The 21,321-nt window shown below is 39.6% G+C and overlaps 1 protein-coding gene across 2 annotated transcripts in view; it reads right to left on the bottom strand.

Annotated features, from left to right (window-relative positions):
* Nucleotides 1-21,321, bottom strand: part of slc35b3 (solute carrier family 35 member B3) — a 107,671-nt gene that overhangs the window by 42,494 nt on the left and 43,856 nt on the right. The window contains exons 2-4 of one of the 2 annotated variants that reach the window (XM_054765366.1): nucleotides 15,180-15,277; nucleotides 3,933-4,089; nucleotides 1,897-1,973 (exon numbers count right to left, since the gene is read on the bottom strand). The gene's annotated coding sequence lies outside the window, so the exon portion shown is untranslated. Of the gene's footprint in view, nucleotides 1-1,896; nucleotides 1,974-3,932; nucleotides 4,090-4,570; nucleotides 4,689-15,179; nucleotides 15,278-21,321 lie in introns of those variants that run through there. The other variant, XM_054765367.1, reaches the window with a different exon arrangement.

Genomic DNA, 21,321 nt, shown 5'->3' with positions numbered 1-21,321 from the left:
TGTGGACATTTCAGGCAAAACATTCACCTCTGACTTGATATTACTCCGCATAACCATAAGCATTCATTGCATACGAGCACGTAAACAAGGTGACACTAAAGGAGACTTCTTGGTAGCAGCCAGGAGGGGGAAGCATCTCTCTTCAAAAGGCTGCTCCTCTAGAAAAGGAACTAAAAAGTAATTAAACAAACAAATGTTCAGCTCATCCAATTTTAAGCACGGGCCTTTTGTCCAGCTCATACTGAAAGTGTTTGTTGTCTCATCACATCGTGACTGTAAATGACACACATATGTTTCATTACTCATTCATTTCACCTCGGCTTGTGAGGGGGATCGAGAAATGAATTGTGTCATTTAATTAGGAGCTTTGCTGTGAGCAATAATCCTGTTTTTACCCCCCGCTCATAACCTTTAACTACTTAATGGATTTGAGAAGCTATTACTTTTCAAGATTTCTGTTTTTAATTATTTAAAGTTGTCACAGATATAAAATGTCAATCACGCACCGGGACTAATGTGTGAATATTATTTACTCAGATTGGTGCTTGAGGAGTTCTTTCCGCTGACAGCTTTGCAAATCCCACCGAATTGTGACAATATGCAAAAATTCAGCGGCGCTTATTTGCATAGATATTAACATTATGTTTATGACAAGCGGCGATTGTACAGTTGTAATATCTGGAATGAGCTCGGATTGGATTAGCAGCTTTATCAAGCCTTAATAAACTCAATTTATAGCTCTCCTCGCTGTTGGAGGTGCGTGGACGACTGCAGAAGTGCTACCTCTCACTCCGATCACGTCCGGGCAACGTTGTTAAAATGTCAGACAGAGTTTGTGTAGTTTCCCCCCCTGGAGGACATCGCAGCTCCCTGCCAACAGACTAACCCACGACATCCGGCCTGACTGCTTGGATGAATCGAACTTAAATAGAGGAGCCAAGCAAGGAGCGCTTGATTTACTCACTGGCGCTGCGCAACGGCACGCGATCTTAAATCAGTGAAACCAGACATTCACAAATAAATGCGAGATGATGTCGCTTGTCTGGATGTGAACGCTCGTGGTGTTGAATGTCGAAACTCTTGGCGGATAAATGAAGCGCACCCCAGGCATTCAAACCCTTATTCAAATGGAGGTTTTCACTCAGGTTTGACACAGTCCCGCCCCCCCCGCCATGGCATGGGCCATGTAATAATCCTGAAAGTCTCTCTCTGGGTGTCTGCTCTCTCATAAAGAAGGAAAATGGATCGTGGGGTCCAGGAAGGGAAAATGAAAGAAAAGGCGAATGAAATTACAGACCTGGCTGACTGCACAAATCACGCATATCATGTTTTATGGCTTGCCAGAAGAATTCAACACCTGTGGATCACCGTGGCTATAATTGCACATGAATGCACCAGGATGGGGAGGGGGGCAGGGGAGGCTCGTTGCGGTTTGTCACCGAGGATGTTGAGTGAGAGCTTGTGCAAAGTAGTGCGTTTCTGTATGTGATCCTCAGCAACCCTTTACTTTCGAGACACGGGAAAGATGATAAAAGAACATTTTGGGAACGCCTCTCGTTGGCTTCTTCAGCACACCCAGGGCGGGCCGCTCACGGAGGTTTCATTTACCATTTGTAATTACCCTGTTTATTTACCCTACCTGCGTTTTTCGGCGGGAAGACGCAGCCAATTCATCAGATCGGGACAATTTGGACTGGCTTTGCTATTTAATTAAATTAGGCAATCAGCGAACCATAAATCACAATCCATGTGACCACTGTGTTTAAACCTGTTCGTCTGCTGTTAATATCAACACCCCAGTAGGCACGCCAGTTGATGATAGATCATCTACGTTTTTACACGTCAGGGCATCTGTTGAACACAAGTGCTGTATTTTCATCTGCGGCGAACTCTCACCTTATAGCCACGTTGGGATGTCTGGCTTTAAAGGCATTTTAGGAATGGAATATTTTCCTCTCCGTTCCGGATGGGTACTGCAAAATGGATGTGATTATCGACAGCAGAGACATAACACACTCACAAGACCTTTCACTTGGAACAAATGCACGTTGTTCTTTTTATATGCGCACACGCACACACAGTTTTTTGACATGCCGTCTTTTTTTCCCCCCTCTATATGTCGTAGCTATCCAACCGAGACTGGCTGCAGCCAGTTTAAACTCATATCCACCTCTCTGAAAGAAGTCAAAATTTGCTTATCGCTCTCTCCAGCGCTGGCATTACAATTGCCTGTTTGAATTTAACTGTCCCTGAGACCCAGGTGGACTTTCGCCCAATGAAAGGGCTGGCCCGAACAGGCATTTTGTCATTAATCGGTACAAAAGAAAGTGCCGAGTCAAATCTCTTATTCCAGTGCTTCTCAAATACTCATATGATTCATGCTGGAATGACGCTGGTGCCAGCAATTAATACAGTGATTTGTACAGAATAACAGGAGGAAAACCGCTTCTCCTTTGCAATGAGAGAAGCCACATGAAGCAGCTCGGGATTCCTCCCTGGGGAGGTGTTCAGAGCACTTCCGACCGGTAGGAGGCCTCGGGGGACACCCAGGACACGTTAGAGAGACTATGTCTCTCAACTAGCCTGGGAACGCCATGGGAGCTGGACAAAGTAGCCCGGCAGAGGGAAGTCTGGGCTTCCCTGCTTAGGCTGCTGACCCCACGGCCTCAACAGTATTTTAAATTGGGTGGGCATGAAAGAGTTTCCTCTGCTTGTACAGTTAGTTTGGTCAAGTGTGAACACAATCCCAAACCTAGTGTGCACCAAACAAGTGGCTCAAGACCACTTGAGAGATGGGTCCTGGTCTACTTGCATGTGAATTCTGGTGAGGTTTGGTTCACGTGAGCTCACATGTGAACGCTACACGTGTAAGGGATGCCAGTTCAGTGTGTCAAAACTCTGATTACTAGTACCAGGGGCGTCAAACCATGGGCCGCATCGCAGTTATGGTTACCCTCAGAGGCCCAACTGTAACTGTGAAACCACATTAACGTACAACCACCTCATATTATGACACATTTGATTATTATCCTTTTCACTTTGTATTGTTTTGCCAACAAACTTGCACTATAATAGTAATAATAATCATTTATTATCATATTAATTACTCAGTCAATAATACAAAAAAATATGAAATTGGATTTGACTATTAAAAGCAAGAACCTTTGTCAAAAAAATGTAAAAAATATTTTTAAAACAATTTTTAATTAATATAAAATTTAAATATATTTGAATAAGTAAAGAAAATGTAATAATTTTTATTAAAAATATAAATAAAACAATTACAAATATAATACATTAAAAAAGTTAACATATATATTCAAATATTTTAAAAATATAATAATTAAATAAATAACAATATAATAATTAAAATAAAAAAATTAAACAAGACGTGCATTATTTCCAGGCTTTCGCGGGCCGCATAAAACAACATGGCGGGACCGATCCGGCCCCCGGGCCTTGAGTTTGACACCCGTGAACGAGACAATTCTCCCGAATCTCCACGTGAATCCTGCAAGACTTTTCATGTGAGAACAGTCAGGCAAAGGACCTTTTCTGTGCAATTGTTGTACAAGTTTGGTGTGGAACGACTTGAGAACCCTGACCTCAACCCCATCAAACACAATTATATCAGGTGTGGGCAGAACAATTCATTTAAATCATCGTTAAGGAGTAAGATGAGTTTGTGGATTTGACTGTTGATTAATCGCGGCTAAATGGAGTGCGCTACTTTGCTACGACCAGTAGAGGCGCTGTTGCCTGAGTCTTGTGAACAGAACATGTCAGCTATGGGAAGATGTGACACAGCCACACACAGCAGGCATCGAAAAACATCTGTTTCAACATAATATTTAGAAAAACGTAAATGAATCATTCAGTTTCCCCATTATCTGTAAAATGTACGCAAATGCCCATCCCGGATCCCACAGTACCTTCACGTAAAGATGAAGAATATGTGAGTGAATAAGATGACAACCACCATCCTGTGCCTCCTCTACTGTCTTGTGGACGGGCGAAGCTGCAGTCAAATTGATTACACCACTCCATCTGCATCACAGCCAGCCTCCTCCTGTGTTTGCCGCCTTGTGCCTACAGCAGAGTTAGTGTACAATTACACATAGTTTAATATATCTGCCTGCGCACCTTTAAATAAGCATCACAAGTCCACAAGGTGATTTGTCTTGCAGTCCCATTACTCCATTGTACATCTTGATAGCCGGGGATCGCTCCTAGCTATGTTTAAGCATTAAATAGTGTATTATTATTTCACATAAATCACGTTGAGATGTGAGGTGGGTATTCATAAATTTTACATTTCTCACAGACAGTATTTTAAGGCCTCGCTTGCTCGCTTTCCCTGTCAGGTGGAATCCGGTTTTCTTGATAGTACATTAAAGAAGGGCATGACAGGGAGGTGAATTCAAAACAACATGACAAGCAGTTTGGATTAAGTTCGAGTCCTTCCAACACATCCGTCATGGAGCGCGGTTGTCTCGAATAAGCACAGCAAAAAGTGCATCATTCTCATCCAAGATGCTACAATGTGCTCAGAAATGAAACTAATAAATACCTCGATAGTCCTGTGCTGAAATTACAGCTGCATCGCTCATCTGCACGTCCAGATGAAAGCATAGAATTCATTCTAAAGGTGAACATTTACCCCCGAAGACCCCCGCTTTTAGTGTTTGTGCAAAAGTGAGGAAATGACTTCACTCAGGAAACCGCATGTCAGCCTTGCGTACGCTTTCTTTTCCCTGCTTGATTGGAAAAAAAAAAAAAAAGGCCAGAAAAAAAAGTGACAAAGGAGGAAATTGGACTCACTGTTGTTTTGGTTACTGCAAGGACAACTTTGTTGCCGTTTTCCCTTGTTGGACCTTTGGAGTGGCAATGCTTTACAAATCAGCGGTGATGAGGTGACGTTCTGTCATGGGAACTGTGCAGCAGTGTGCATGTAGTGCATAAAGGTGGCGGCATGGGCTTTCTGGACAGCGAAAAGCCTTCCATTCTCCCCATTTGAATGAATATTACCATACCATAATATTACAGTACCATCGTGAATGAATATTACCATACCATAATATTACAGTACCATCGTGAACTTCTCTTTTTCAAGCTTTTGGACAAATATTTTTTAAGACAAAGTTGAAAATGATATTTATCACTTTTAAAATCATGTTTTCATTATTATTGAAATAACTGGTTGATTTATGGATATGCTGTAATTTGTCTTAGTGAGTGACAGGAAGAAAAGCACTGGATTGCTCGGGAAGAAATCATTTGGCGCCACCTGTTGGTTTACACGTATAAAGCACGAGACCCCAAAGAGCTTTTCAGACCTTTATCTCCAGGGGAAAAATGGCTGTCTTATATTCGGGCCATTGAGCGGAATATAAGACAACCCCTTTTTAAAACCTGAAAAAAAAATTTAAGACAAAATCAAGGTAAAAAAAATCTTTTTTAAAACTTTAAATGTTTTTTTTTTTACACTGCTTCATAGCTGCGTCTCTGCGAGTCACTGGTGTGTGTGACAGGAAGAAAATCTCTGACTCGCTTTGGTAGAAGTCATTCGGTGCCCCCTGGTGGTTTTTCACAAGCTCTTGATCCTGAAGACAAATAAGACTTTTATCCCTTATATTTCAGCAAAAACAGTAATTTTGCTTTACTGACCCAAGTATAAGACGACGCGTTTTTTGAAAAATATATTTTTTAGGACAAAATCAAAGTAAAAAAAAAAATAAATCGCCCAACCTTTGAGAAACTTTTTTACAGTGCCTCGTGGCTGCATCTGTCTCTCGTGTATGTGTGTGTGTGTGCCAGGAAGAAAAGCTCTGACTTGCTTTGGTAGAAGCTATTTCGTGCCACTTGTGGGTTTTCGCATCGAAATCTCTTGACCCTGAAGACAACTGGTCTTTCTCAGACCTTTAGCTAGGGGGCGGGATAGTGTCTCATATTCACGACAAAACTGTAACATTACTTTACTGACCCAAATAAATGACGACCCATTTAAAAAATATATTTTTTTAAGACAAAAGTAAAAAAAAAAAAAAACAAAAAACTTTTTAAACATTTGCCCAACCATTGAAAAACTTTTTTTTTTTAACATGAATAAATCATGCTGTTTCGTGGTTGAGTAGGGCTTATTATTAGTCAAAACATATTCATATTTAAGCTAACGTTACATATTTTCAGCATTTTGGAGCATAAAAATGATCAAATGCAAATATAAGGCATTCAAAGACGTTGACGTAGTAATCTATGCTCGTCACTAAGTGTCAGTAATGTTCGCTGAAACACAAGCACTGCCTCATAGCGGCATCTCTGCAAGTCGCTGCTGTGTGTGGCAGGAAGAAAAGCTCCGACTTGCTTTGGCAGACGTCATTCGGCACCACGTGTGGGGTTTCACATCTAAATCTCTTGACCTTGACGACAAATCAGAGCGGAATATCGTCTTATATTTGGGCCAATACAGTCATATTACTATTACTGACCCAAATATAAGACGGCCCGTTTTTAGAAACGTTTTTTGAAGCTTATGTGCAGGTTTAGCCATGATTGAATCAGGAGGCATGAATATTCCTCTATCGGGTCTAAAAACTCATTGACACGTACTCGTATATCATCCTGTGATTTCATGCCCACATTGCAGCCGTACATCTCAATTAGACCTCATTTTCACTGATACACCATGCTTATCATTTTTTTGCACCTCATTGCTACGTGACCCAATCGCTGGGGGGCTTCACTGCTGCAACAAAGTAAAAAAAAAACAAAAAACAATCTTGTAAAAGTCATTGCAAATTGGAGTTTGACTAGACGCCAGGACAGTAAGTTGAGGATTGCGAAGAGTGAAGAGGGGGAAGGAAATGTCTTTGAACTAGTTTTTGCTTGCCGAAAATATCCCTCCTGGGTTGATGTTCCGTCTGAAGTGTTTCACGGCGGTGGGAATTATTTAGAAATAAAGCACACATGATGCCAGATGATTCAGTGAAAGAAGATGGCACACATTCACAGGTATTCTGTTCATGTGACATCACCATGTTTATTTAAGCTTTGTTTTTACCTGGTACACCTACATCATTTTTAATTGATTCGTATGCTTTTTTTTTTTTTTTTTTTAGAGAAAGAGCACGTTTTCGGACCTTGGCTCCATGTTTCCCCCACCAGTGCACTGTTACTGGGAACTTTTCTGCCGTTCACGCAACAAACACACGCCCACTAGCAGCCGTACGTGGATAATAACAGTTATGACGGACAATCATAACCCAGATGTGCTCCGTTGCAACCTGTAAACATCATGGAATAAGGATTAAAACAAATCTGCCACTGTAATAATCCTAATTAAATAGGAGATAATGACCTCGATAAAAACCCTTCCTGTTGTCTCTCACTGACACACAATAATAGATGTTATCTACGTTCACTTGACTGCATTTTTGTGTTTGTTTCTGACAGACGGGGCTGGCAGTGTCTCAACATGTCCAACATATAGAGCTGGTTTTCTTCTCTAACATGCATTTTATATTTAATGCAGAGTATTCATCCCAGCACAGCATTAATGCATATGCTTTAATTATTTTTAGAGGAATAAAAAGGTAGTTCGGCCATAAAAGCCATATTTATTAATAAATCATGCTGTTTCATGGTTGAGTACGGCCTATTATTAGTCAAAAAATGCACAGTTAAGCAGATTTTACATCATTTTTGGCATTTTCAAGCATCAAAATGGCTAAATGAACTAAAATACAAATAAATATAAAGCATTCAAAGATGTTGTGATGATATGTAGTATTCTACACTGGTCACTCTGTGCCAGTAATGTTATTGTAATGTTCGGTGAGACCAGAACAACAGGCTTTTATTGCAGGTTTGGATTATCTCACACACAGCAATCCCTAACATGAGCCACTGTTGCGGACGTAACCCACACCAAGATCACTTCCTGAACGCTAACCGAGGGGGTGACACGACTGCATTTCACTTCAGATCACTTTTAAGCCATAAAAACGGCCACAAGGTGGCAGAAGTGCCTTTGATAAGCGCTGGGCAGAGATCATGTAGATGGAAGAATCACACATGACAGGAAGGAGGAAGTGAGAGAGCGTCGAGGAGTGTAGCGTTCAGCGTGTTGCGCATTCTAGGGGATTTTTAACACATTTTTATGTAAATAAATTGTTATTTTTGATCTTAACCCCTTTTTGTGTTGTTTATGTTGGTATAGTTGTTTAGATATTTGAGCTGTCACAAAAGCAAAAAATATTTGTTTCAAAGTGAAATGCTTGTAGTCAGGAACTGATATTTTCCTGAAACTTACCTATGTTCTACTGCTGATTACTAAAAAACAAAAAAAGGTAGAAACAAAATTATTTTTCGGATGAAAGACGGGAGTCTAATCTTTCTTTTGCTAGGTTCCATGTTTATATAGCCATAGAACACAATATTCTGTGTGCCTTGAGAGATCAGGCAGATTGGTGTAAAATGCCGGGACTGAAGGGGTTGTCTTTTGAAAAATGGCTGGGATTGAATGAGTTAAATACTAGTTGTGCATATGCTGAATTAATTTATTTCAAAAACAAAAAAAAGTAATATATTTTCTTTTATATTTTTGAAATTTTAACCTTTTTTCCACATGTTATTAATTTGAAAATGTATTATATTTGTCTGTTAAATAAAATTGTAAAAATCCTATATATAGAAAACATGCAGTCAAGGGTTAGAAATGTTTCTGTATCTCGTCTGGAAAAAAACAAAAGCCAAAGTCTTTACCTGCCGCCGTTGTCGTCTCGTGTTAAAACAAAGCACCTGGCTGTCTGTCCTGGAAGCGTCTTGGGTGCGTCCAAATTCTTTTGAAGTGAACTTGTCATGGGAGATTTGCATCACTGGAGCTCGGCGCAATCAACGGCTCAAGGTTAATTGTTTGCGGTTGCACCACTTCAAACACACACACACACACACACCTGCACAAATGCACTGTAAATGTGGGTAAAGCCTATATAAATATATATAAATATATGTTCACATTCCTACGAGGCAATAAAAGCGTGGCCACATGTACAAACACACACTTGATGTTATCGGCGTGTGGATGTCAAATTGCACACGTGTGTATTTTTAGATGGATGAAATACCACCGTATTGTGTATCAACATGCAACACACCACCTCTGCTGAACACACACGAGTGTGCATGGCTCCAAAACAGCAACACAACATTAAGCTGTTCTCTCTTCTCTGTTATCTCCAGCTTCCTTTTTGCCCTTTGGTTAAACATTCTCTTGGCATGCATGATCTCATTTAACTTTGATTTCCTCTTTTTTCCAGGACGGCATCCTCAGTGGTTCCAATTTCCAGTCCATTCCCTAATTTTCAACCCCAATGACAGACAAACACACGCTGGGATGGCTGTTTAGCTTAAGAAGGGAATTGGTAAGTGATGATTTTAAATGCTGTTTAAGATAAAACGGAGCGTTTGGAGCAGATAAGAGAAGCAGGAAGCTTGGAGATACGGCACAGCGGCTGCAAAGCACATGTTGTATTCAGCCGTGCTCGGACTTTTAGCTTTTTTTTTTTTTTTTTACATCCATTTCACTTACATGCACGTTTGAAATAAACATTAGATTTCATCTTGCAGTGCATGTATTCTTTTGGAACCTCTGACCATTTTTAGCGATGTTTTTATTTGAGAACTTTGGTAATGCCGATGACATGAGTTTATTTTGTCGATGCCAAACAAAGTTACACGTGCACAATTCAACATGTCCGAAAAAGAGTTGGAAGAAGCGGAGCTTATTTAATCCTACCCCTCCTCCATGTCTCAGCAATGGCTGACCATTTGTTCACTTCCTGTGTTTAAATATTACCATTTTATAATAAGTAAAAAAAAAAAAAAGGAAGTTAGTAGGGTTTGTAGATATTTTATTCAGTAATAAATTATACATAAATAAATAAAAGGAACAAAAAACAGAATATATGTATAATAATGATGATTATTAATTAGCAGCATTTACTTTTAAAGCTTACATTTTTTAAATCACTTATATCCATGGTAATATATTTATGTCAATTTGTTTTATTTAATTTTTTGATTGTATTATTTTTACATTTTCTATTAACTCAAAAAACAACACCTTCACGACCGGCCATTTTAGACGATTTTGACTGATCTTTCAAGGCACACAGCATATTGTGTTCTATGGCTATATAAAGATGGAACCTACCAAAAGAAAGATTAGACTGTCATCTTTCATCAGAAAAAAAAAGTTTGTTTCTACCTTTTTCCGTTCATCAGAAATCAGCAGTAGAACATAGGTAAGTTTCAGGAAAATATCAGTTCCTGACTAAAAAAGGGAGAAACACAGCTTTTTGTGAAAAGATACATTTCAAGCGTAACTTTCACTTTGTCACAAATATTTTTTGCTTTTGTGACAGCTCAAATATCTAAACAACCATACCAACATAAACAACACAAAAAAGGGGTTGTTTTACATCAAAATAACAATTTATTTACAGATACAACACCATGAACTGTTTACATTTGTCACATTTGGAACTGAACTACGTGCGCACGCATGTGTGTGAGCGAGGGTGCATGCGTTAAAAATCCCCTAGAATGCGCAACACGTTCTGCACGCTACACTCCTCTACGCTCTCTCACTTCCTCCTTCCTGTCATGTGTGATTCTTCCATCTACATGATCTCTGCCGAGCGCTTATCAAAGGCACTTCTGCCACCTTGTGGCCGTTTTTATGGCTTAAAAGTGCAATGAAATGCATTAGTGTCATCCCATCTTTTTGCCTCTCACGCAGAAAAGGTAAAATACGTATAAATACGTTGTTGGGATCGGGCGTTCAGGTTTATAAAAACACATAACTACGTCTCTGGTATTGATTGGGATCCCCGCCGAGCGCTTATCAAATGCACTTCTGCCACCTTGTGGCCGTTTTTATGGCTTATAAGTGCTCTGAAATGAAATGCATTAGTGGAGAGTCGCCTCTCACGCAAAAAAACGGAAAATAGGTATACTGTAAATCCTTAGTTGGGATTATAAAAACGTCTTTGGTATTGAATGAGCTAATTAATACATTTTTTAACGTATTTTTCTTCCTTTTTCCCTTTTCTTTCACTATCTACTGGTACACATCCTCCATTCTTTTCTCTCCCTATTAGAGAATGGTCACATGTTCAACACAGGAAGTCGTTGCTGGGACATGGAGAAGGGGCGGGATTAAATAAGTCTTTCGGCCATGTTGAATTGTGCAAGTGGAAATATGTGACGTTCCGAAGTACATCAAATTCTCAGTTACCTTTTTTATTTTTTTAATGGAAACAGCGATATCTCTAATGCTTCAAGATGATGCATTCCACATGAACCGTGTGTCCATCGTTGGAGCAGCTCATTGTGGAGCTGACGCGTGTTGTGTAATCCCCTCTCCTCAATAGCAATGAAGCTAAAGGACTGGGAAAATTTATTTTCACCAAATGTTTGGAGAAGGAGCAAACCCGAGACTTCTTTCTCGCTGCGCAACTCTGCCATGAAACACAGCACACATTTCCATATCAATCGGATTAGTTCCAAGACCGGGCAAGTAGGAGTAATGTAAGTAAGCGTAGAAATTTAAATATAGGACATCAAACATATTGTTAGACAGTCATTTATTTTTGAAGCTCTCTGTGTGTGAAGATGAAACGTTTTGATTTTCATTTCATTTGGAAAGGTGGCGGGCGCCGCCTTGTTTCGACTTGTACGCCGCTCGTCCTGCGCGTGTGCTCGTCTTCACATTGTTTCCCCCGAGTAAATATGCCACTTCAAAGTACGCACCGGTACAAAAGACGGGAAGCGTGTGCACGCGCAGGAGCTTTTAAAGCAAATACAAAAGGTCAGCGGGTTAAGGCATGGGACCATTCACCTTCATCCACATAGGAAATATAACAATAGCAAAAATACTTCCACATTAATTACTTGTATAACCTGCAGATTAATTAATTCAATTAAAAAAAAAATTCAAAAAAAAGCAGCCTAATTAAAAAAAAAATATTAAAAAATAAATATATATTTTGTATATGTAATAAAAAACTACACCAAAGAAATATCACTTTAAAAAATTATCAAAAAATAAACATTTTTTTTTTGGTAGAATTAAAGAATATTATTAGATACAAATTTTATAATCATTGTATATGTTGATACTACACATATTCAAGAATATTTCAATATTTAAATGATAATATAGTTGATTCATATTGACACTTAGTATTAATATGAATAAAAATTAAAATAAAAAATATGTACAGTATTACGTGTTAATGTAACTGTAGCTGTTCATTTTGCCTCCATGCACCTCGCGCGTGTGTTTTTTGTGTTTATTTTTTCTTGCACCTTTATTTTTAAAAACTTTTTTTAAAGAGAGACCTGGTAAAAAAAAAAAAAATAAATAAAAAACATACACAAAAAAAACAACATCGACAGATATGGACCCAATTTTTTTCGTTTGCCAAAAAAGTAGTCCAACACAAACACATCTAATAATAAGAAATACGACACAATACTCATCAATTATTATATATTTAATATTAAACACATTCAATAATTCAATATTTACAGGATTAATCATATATTTTATTAATATTGACTTTTTATCATTATTATTGTTATTTTTAAATAATATATTTTAAAATTATACTAGTAGTATTATATATTTTAAATGAATATATTTATATACTGGTTAAAAAAAAAATAAAGGGAAAAAATAAAATAACCCATGCTAGGTGTGAATGAATTACATATTTGTATGAAATACTTTGTTCTTTACATACTTAATGTGATTTTATGTGAAATATTTTTTATTATCTATTTATTATTATTATTATTGGGGGCGTCCTGCTGTCCACCTGTTGTCTATTCCATTTGCACAACAGCATGTGAACCAGTGTTGCTTCCCGAGTGGACGGTTTGATTTCACGGAGGTGTGATTGATTTTTTGGAGTATATGTAATACATCAAACATGTATTTCCAATGATTTTCCACGAGGGACCTGGCATTGATAACAGAAATCAACCCAAGAAACATCACAAAGCAATAATATGAAATGCTTCATATGAATATTGCCTGGTACCGTACAGTACAGACATGTCTATGCCAGGGATTATCGGGCAGTCGGAGACCAGACAGTAGCTCATGCTGGATGAAGAGACGGCTAGATGGACGCCCGCCTTCTCCTCCACAAGCCTTTTTGACTTACCCTGTCTCTATTTAATTGAAAAAGCAGCTCGGCTGTTTTGTCTTGGGATTTGTCCCTTTGCAATGCAGCTTCCAAACAGGAAAACCAATAGTGGGAATAGAACCCTGAATGTAATTAATTTCGTGGGGACAGGGGGTATGGGGAGTGGGGTGGGGTGGGGTGGGGTGGGTGGGGGGGGGACTATTATTGCAGGAGGAAGAATTCTAATCAGTTGCAGATTCCTTCCTGTTTGGTTAGCGTGACCGTAGCCAATTACGAGTGAACTCGGTGTTACAGTTTCACTTCCTGCGCTACCCGAAGAATGGCGCTGCAGAGCCTGGCAAGACGGAAGGACTCAGGAAAGACAAAACAAGATACATGAAGTGTAAGAAAAAAAAAAAGTAAACGAAGAGGAGAAAAAGTACAAACAAAAGGTGCACATGTGTCCTTTATCTCCGACATTTGCAAAGGAAATGAAAGGATTTCGGACCGGGCTTCCCTCGCCGCTTGCTTGAGCGGCTCTCGTGTAACAGCTGCAGAGCCCAAACTCAAAGTCACAAATGCAATAACGGGTAACTCGATCATCACGGCAAGCGTTAGCGAGGGACACAATTGAGCTCCAAATGGAATTAAAGGACCGGACTAAACAACCGCATGACAACGGCAAGAACATACCCGGATTTGCATAATAAGTCCTTTTTTTTTTGGTGTCCACAAGCAGGTAGAAGTAACTCAATACGGGACGGTACTTCCTGGGAAATTCTCCACGGGCATTAAGACTGATATTGCTTTTGCTGAAGGCTTGCCAAGCTTGTCATATCGTCCATATTTCAACAGGCAAGTCAAGAAAACGTAGCATTTTAGTGACAGAAGAGGACAAATTTGCTAGATAATGTAAAAATAAAAAATAAAACAGCTCCCCTTAGCCCAATTCCTCTGTACTCATTCTCTTTGGCCCCCCTAGAGGGGTTTATCCCAATAGTTCCCACCCCTGTAATAGTTTCTTTGGTATATTACTCCCCAGCCTGGAGGTCTCCCATAATTCACTTTTGATATCATTGTTTAGTTGCAGAATTAGAAGACGGGTGTCGAGCGGGAACATGTAACGGGACATTAATTCATACACTGTGGCGACACTGCAAACATAAATCAAGGCGTTTGCGCTCAAAGTTTCCGTGCGGCTGCAATCACGGGAAATTGTATTGATCGGCAAGACGCCTTATTACCGGTACACGAACAGATGTACTCATTAAATTGTAATTATTGACCTGCCTCGCGCTGCCGTACATAATTACGCTCTTTGTTTTATTCAACACATTTTATTACTACAGTTATCCATATTGATTGTGCTTAAGCTGAAATGAGAAATGGGTGTTTGTTTGGTTTGCAACACGTGTTTTTCGTACCAGAAATTCAGAATTAAAAGTCATGCCGTGTAAGTTATGTTTGAGATTAGTATAGACCTCATAACTGTACATATACAGTACAAACAGTACAGTCATCCATGGTGAAACGCTTCTTATCCTGGACCGCTACACACAAAAGGGTGAAAACGTGCCAAATCAAGCACCCCGAGGGTGCTACCTGTGCTATTATTTTTCGGACACGTACACCACATAGCAAAGATGTTATGAAACCCCAAATTTTCGGATTGATGTGACTTTTCTCATACAGCTCGACAGGCGCTACAAAACACCCACTGTAACTTCAGAGTGTTCGGTCGAATCGCCGTGAAATTTGGTACACACCTTTCGGGGACTGACGAGCACCTGTGTGTAAAATTTCAGCAAGATTGCTAGAAAAACATGGCCGCCACCTGAACATCTCTGCAGGAGCACCTAACCAAGTGCCGATAAATCACAGGTCATTTGCCTAACAACTCTGACAATATCTGTGCTAGGTTTAGCAGTACTTCGCGACTATGTCTTACGGCTGTCCTATCTAGTCAGGCTGGAGCTGTCCTACCTAGTCTCGAAGCATCTCGAAGATGAAGCCTGCCCGGATGAGAGGTGAAACGTCTTCTGAGACAACCAGAACAGTCCAGCCGCGATCAATCCAATGCCCTGAGAATGAAAAGACCTGGATGAATGAGAACATTAACCCACAGGGGGCGCCACAAATGGCTTTCACAGTCATGCGAAAATTGAATTTCGGCTGAAAAGCTTTGGACAGCCCTGTATTACAGCTTCATTCTTGAAGCTTTTTCTTCAGAATTGTGATGTAAATCCTAAATATAGCAACATTTTTTGACATGATTGTCCATACAATACATTTCAAGCATGCGGCACATCCTATACGGTGTGAACTGCAGGGTCCGACTTGCTAAACCTATCCCGCTAAAACAGATTCACACTCGTCGCCGCCGTCTTCTGCGCCCTCCCGTGCCTTGGATCATTTCACAAACACAAGGTATTCCTGGAAGAATTGATTCTGTTCGCTAGTCCATTGATCACACACACATCGCTGGAGGACAGAAGATGGCTTTACAAGCAATAAGATGGGAGACAATTATATTATTTTAGTGAAATAAGACAGAGGACATGCAGTGAGTGCCAATAGTCCAAGCAGGGGAGGGCTGGGGGGGATGTTTCCAGGGGGAGCTTGGGTCTGTGGCTGTGTGTTTGTGCTCCATCCTCAAGTGGCACGGTAATCCACTAAACTTTCCTCCGCCCGCTTGTCTCAATGCAATCAGGATGCGCGGGCTCACCCGTGATTGCGTTCATTTGTAAAAGCATCTAAGACAAAATTGAACCCCAAGGCTGATAAGCTATAAAGATGCTGATCAGATCGCAGCTAAGGAGTCCACACTGGAGGGCACAAGGTGTCAGGGCTGGAGCCAAAAGAGCAATGACTCTGTACGCCTCACTCGGAGCCAAGCGGATGCCCCGGAATACCAACGAGGAACAAGGAGAGAGAACAAGGCAGCACAGTGGAGTTGGATTTCTCTTTTTAGGATAGAAGTCACGATAAATTTCATATGGCTCAACTTTTGCCACCTTCGGAAGTTTACTTTTCATTTTTCTTTTTCCTGCATCTAATAATACTTCTAATAATATGACTCGGGGACCATTTGCGGCCCATGGCTGTTTTTTGGAAATTCTCAAAGCAAAATTTAACAGGACAACCCAAAAAAACCCAGTAAAATGAAAAAAACAGCCATAATTTTACAAGAATAAAGTCAAAATATTAAAAGAAAAAAGATGGAATTTTTACAGAACAACACTATAATATTATAAGAAAAAGTTTTGTAGCATAAAGTTGAAATATTAAAGAATTTTTTTTTTTCAAAAGTTGTTATATTCTAAGAAACTAATTTAAACAAAATCAAGTTGTAATTTTTAGAAAATGTGTTTGCGGGAAAAGTTATAATATTATGGGAATAAAGTCATAACACTACAAGAAAAAAAAATACAGGAACAAAGTTGGAGCAATTGGACAATTTCAAGAAAAACCAACAACAGCAAAAATAGAAAAAAAACAGCTGTAATGTAAAAAATAAAGTCAAAACATTCAGAAAAAAAAATCACATTCTAACGAGGAAAAAGTTGTAATTTTACAATCATAAACCGTTAATATTATGGAGGAAAAACGTCATTTTAGTAGCATCGAGATGAAATATATAATTCAAAAATAAATTTTTTAAGGTCAGAATATTATGAGAAACAAACAAAACACAATGAAGTTGTCATTTTTGGAAATTAGCTTGGAGAAAGGTTCTAATATCACGGGAATAAAGTCAAAATATTATTGGAATAAAGTCATAATATTCCGAGATAAAAAATGTATGAAGATTAGTTCAGAAAAAAGTTTATTCTTGATATATACAATATATATTAGGGATGCCTGATATTGGCTTTTTTGCTGAAAACCGATTGCCGATATTGTCCAACTCTCGATTTCCAACTCCGATATCAACCGATACCGATATGTGTGACATCACGTACTGTATCTCCTGTTGTGGAAGGACCGGACTGGACTTACTACCTTATTATGTATTATTATTATTTATTATGTATTATTGCACTACAAATTTGACGTGATCTATTCCAAATTTATTCTTATTCTATTTTCTTATCGCTCACGTCTTGCCTTGGTTGTTTTATTTTGTGATTAAAGTGGCCCTTGCATCCTTTCATTGCTCAGTATGCTCAAGACGCTCAACGTGTTCTTCTAGATGAATCCACAGCGCCACACATTTGAAAATACTGCAAGAAGGCCACTCCTATAGACCTGGCTTCGTTATTTTATCATGAGTTTAATGTCTCCAACATCAAACATTAACCGTATCGTATCTTTTGTACACTGTATCGAATCGGATCGACTTGCTCCGTTCCTTTTCGAATCGTATCGTAACCCGTGTGCCTAGATTCGCATCGAATCGTCCGTCACGAAGAGATCCACATCCCTAGTTATTACCATCAACACGCTTAAGTTGCTGTGCTGAAGCGCCAAAAATATCGAGGACAGACAGATGGAGAGACAAGGGGAGGATCTGAGGATGTTTTTTCCACTCCATCCTCGTGGCCCCGGTGCGTTAAATGTCAAAGAGCAGTCAGCGGGAGAGACTGATTCCAGGAGGCGATGTGAATGGGACGATTGAAGACCCGCTTTGATTGACAGCTCTTCCTCTCCTGCTCTGCCCTGAGGGTGATTGACAATGTGGTTCATCTCACATTTTGTGACTGAGCTAATCCAGTAAATTCCTACCAGACGCAGCGCAACTCAGCAGAGACGTGCCACTCCTTTCCCAGGTGGAGTTTGCATTTCATCTCTTCCTCCCCAAAATAAATATGTTTTTGCATCTGTGCCGCTGAAAACAAACCAGAGGGGGGGGACTATAATTAAGTGGAAGTATATAATTAAAGGAGTTTAGAAAAGTGCTGGTTTTCTATGAATTAAAATGGAGACTAATTACATGTGGGAATTAACCTGCTGTTGCGCGCGTGATTAATACTGTCATAGGTCTCAATATGTTGCAAATGGGATCACCTCGCTGGAACGATTGATCTCCTGCCAAATTTGGTAATTAATCGACTCAACACGGAGTGACACACAACTGTCTTCAACGTCCCCCCCCCCTCCACATGCCCACAAGGTGAGAGGCTCGTCCTCTCGACCTTGCACCTGTATTTTCATGTGAGCACTTTCCCAGACGTTACATCCACTGCAGGTGGCTTTTCAAAGAGATAACATGAAGGACGTCCGTTCCTCTTTAAGAGCGTGTTTGCTCGACTATGGCAGCGGTTTCGGGCTTATTGTACATGAAGGGGACACTGAAGCATGCATTTTTAATCATATCTGCTGGAATAGTTTAAAGTAGCCTGTGTACAGCTTTTCTTTTTGTATTTTATCCACAAACAATGACTCAACAAGGAGTCATTATTGTCAAAATAGCTGGCAACACAAGCGAGCCTCATACTTCATAGTGAGCACTGCTGTTATCTAGCACCGTCTTAATCCTCTTGGACAAGGAATTCACCAGAGTTGCACGGGTTACTCCATGATGAAATCACAAACCCGCCACCCTCCTTCTTTCCTTCTGTTTGAGGACGCCCCAGAGACGCTCAGTAGGGTTCAGGTCTGCAGGAGGCCACTCCATCATCTTCACCTCCAGCTCCCTTTGCAAGGCGCTTGTCATCTCGGAGGAGTTTGGCCTCGTTATCATGTTGGAAAACTGCCATGTGGCCTAGTTTCTGCTTCTGAATGTCACAGTACATGATGGTTTCCAATTTCTCAATGAACCACAGCTCCGGCAGCATTCATGCAGTCTCGGACCCTGTTTGACTGTCGGCAAGACGGAATTAATCTCGGTGCTTGTGTTGCCAGCTGTTTAGATAATAATGGATGTATATTGACTAATTCTCAGTATATCGCAAGTCTACAGTCAAACTTCGGTTTTCGTAAGCCCCAAGCTGTCGTAGGATTCGGTTCTTGTTGAATTTTGTTAGTTTTCGTACAATATTACACATTACAAACTAGTCCATTTGCTCTGTACTGTATTGTTCCATGAAATCGAGTGCCCGATCAAAGCACCCTACAGGCTGCTAACTCACTGGCCATGCATTTTTTTATTATTGGGTGCCACTCCTAAACAACCCGCCATGGGGCCAAAGAAAGGTGCGAGTGCCATCATGTTGATAAGGTGACAATCACGACTGAATTCAGTCTCACCAGGATGCACGGGAAGGTCCCCATCAACAATAACTTTGTCAGGGCTGTCGGATTAATCGGTTTTCAAGTTAATTAATCACGAGTCGTCACCATTTGCAACTATGTCTGAAATATTTTTACGGTATTTTATGAACAAAAACATAAATGACACGGACACTAGTCGCATTAATCGAAACAGAACATTTGAATCACACTTTAACTGTGTTATTGTGAGCAATGATGGGCTGCATTCAAAGACACTGAATTCACAGCTTTTCAGTGTCAAACCACCCTTTTTTGTGTTGTAGTGTAGTTGTTTTGATATTTGAGCTGTCACAAAAGCAAAACATTTGTGTCAAAGTGAAAGTTATGCTTGCAAAGCTGGTTTTCTCCTTTTTTTTTTTTTAGTCGGGAACTGATATTTTCCTGAAACTTGCCTATGTTCTACTGCTGATTACTAAAGAACGGAATAAGGTAGAAAAAAGTTGTTTTTTTCTGATGAAAGATGAGAGTCTAATCTTTCTTTTGGTAAGTTCCGTGTTTATATAGCCATAGAACCCAATGTTCTGTGTGCCTTGAAAGATCAGTCAAAATCGTCTTTTGAAAAATGTCTGGGATTGAATGAGTTAATTAAATAAATTAGGGCGACAGCCCTAATTATTTCACGTTGTTTTCCGCATGTAAAACTAGAATTATTCTCAATAAAATGTCGTTTTGTTCATATTTTTGGATGTCTGAAACGGACTTATTGGATTTACATGATTTCCTCTTGGAAAAGTTGCTTCGGTTCTCGTATGTTTTGGTTTTCGTCGCACCTTTTGGAATAAATGAAATTAAATTAAAGACGTAGCGCTGTATATTGTTATACAAGCTGTACTCTACCTGCTCTGAAGTTTATTGTCCCTTGACAAGATATACTGTAATAAAAAGGCTTGCGGTGTACCATCCTTGCCCCACATCAACGATGCTGCCCCGTAAGGCGTGTAAGAAACATTTGACACTTTCATTAATCATCATTCCTAAATGATCACTCTGTGTGCGTACGCCGCATTTAAGCGTGATTAATTGCAGAGTGAGCCCAATCAAGCGATGAATTACCTGCCTAACCTTTTGCAGTGAAACCCAGTGTGGTTAACTGTGTCAAGGAAAATTAAGAGGTCACAATAATGAGAATCAATCACAGCCCCCATTTAAAAAACACTCGTGGTAATTGGCAAGTGTATTCAGAGACCTTCGCAAAAACTATTTAAAGCCACGGGAAGGAATAATGTTTTTTTTTTTTTGTCATTTTGAAGCCACTCTGGATGGCGACCATTGGCGAAATGCTAAAACGCCTTGTGGCTGACTCGTGTTAAACCCTTTACATTGATTTTCGGTGTCGTTATTGTTTTAAATAATTAATAAATCACTAACATTAATATTAAGCGCATGTTTAGGCATTTGTTTGAATCCTCATATGCCAGATTTTCCAGATTTTCCGCACATTTTCACGTGTTTCTTCTTGTCGACATTCATTTAGTTGAGTTTGTGACGAAGGAAGGCACACAGATTGAAGGATGCAGATGCTTTTTGTTCCAAAACGCTTCTGCCTTGGAGACTGTGTGTCTGTAAGTAATGTGCAACTATAACGATATGATACCTGTGAAATGTGGTATTTTAGACAGCGGTGTTCTTTATTTAGGACACCATGTCGAGGCTTGGAGATTGTAGCTGCTGTGTTGGCCCCTGACTAACTAAATACACACGTGTTATTTTCATTTATTGGTGAATACGAACATTTTGGTGTTGCTACACGGATTTCGGATGCGTTCCTACACACTAGGCCTCATGTCGCATATTATAAAATGTCTACTTCAGGAACATTCTGACATTTATTAAATAGGTATGTTTTTATTGCATCCCTATACTTCATATTGACATATTTCAGCTTCTGGAGCTTTCGTTTGTCTCCTTGTTG

Source organism: Dunckerocampus dactyliophorus, chromosome 21, assembly GCF_027744805.1.
Source record: "Dunckerocampus dactyliophorus isolate RoL2022-P2 chromosome 21, RoL_Ddac_1.1, whole genome shotgun sequence".
Lineage (NCBI taxonomy): Eukaryota > Metazoa > Chordata > Actinopteri > Syngnathiformes > Syngnathidae > Dunckerocampus > Dunckerocampus dactyliophorus.
The sequence above is the reverse complement of the archived record's forward strand: the minus strand, read 5'-3'. Positions and strand labels throughout refer to the sequence as shown.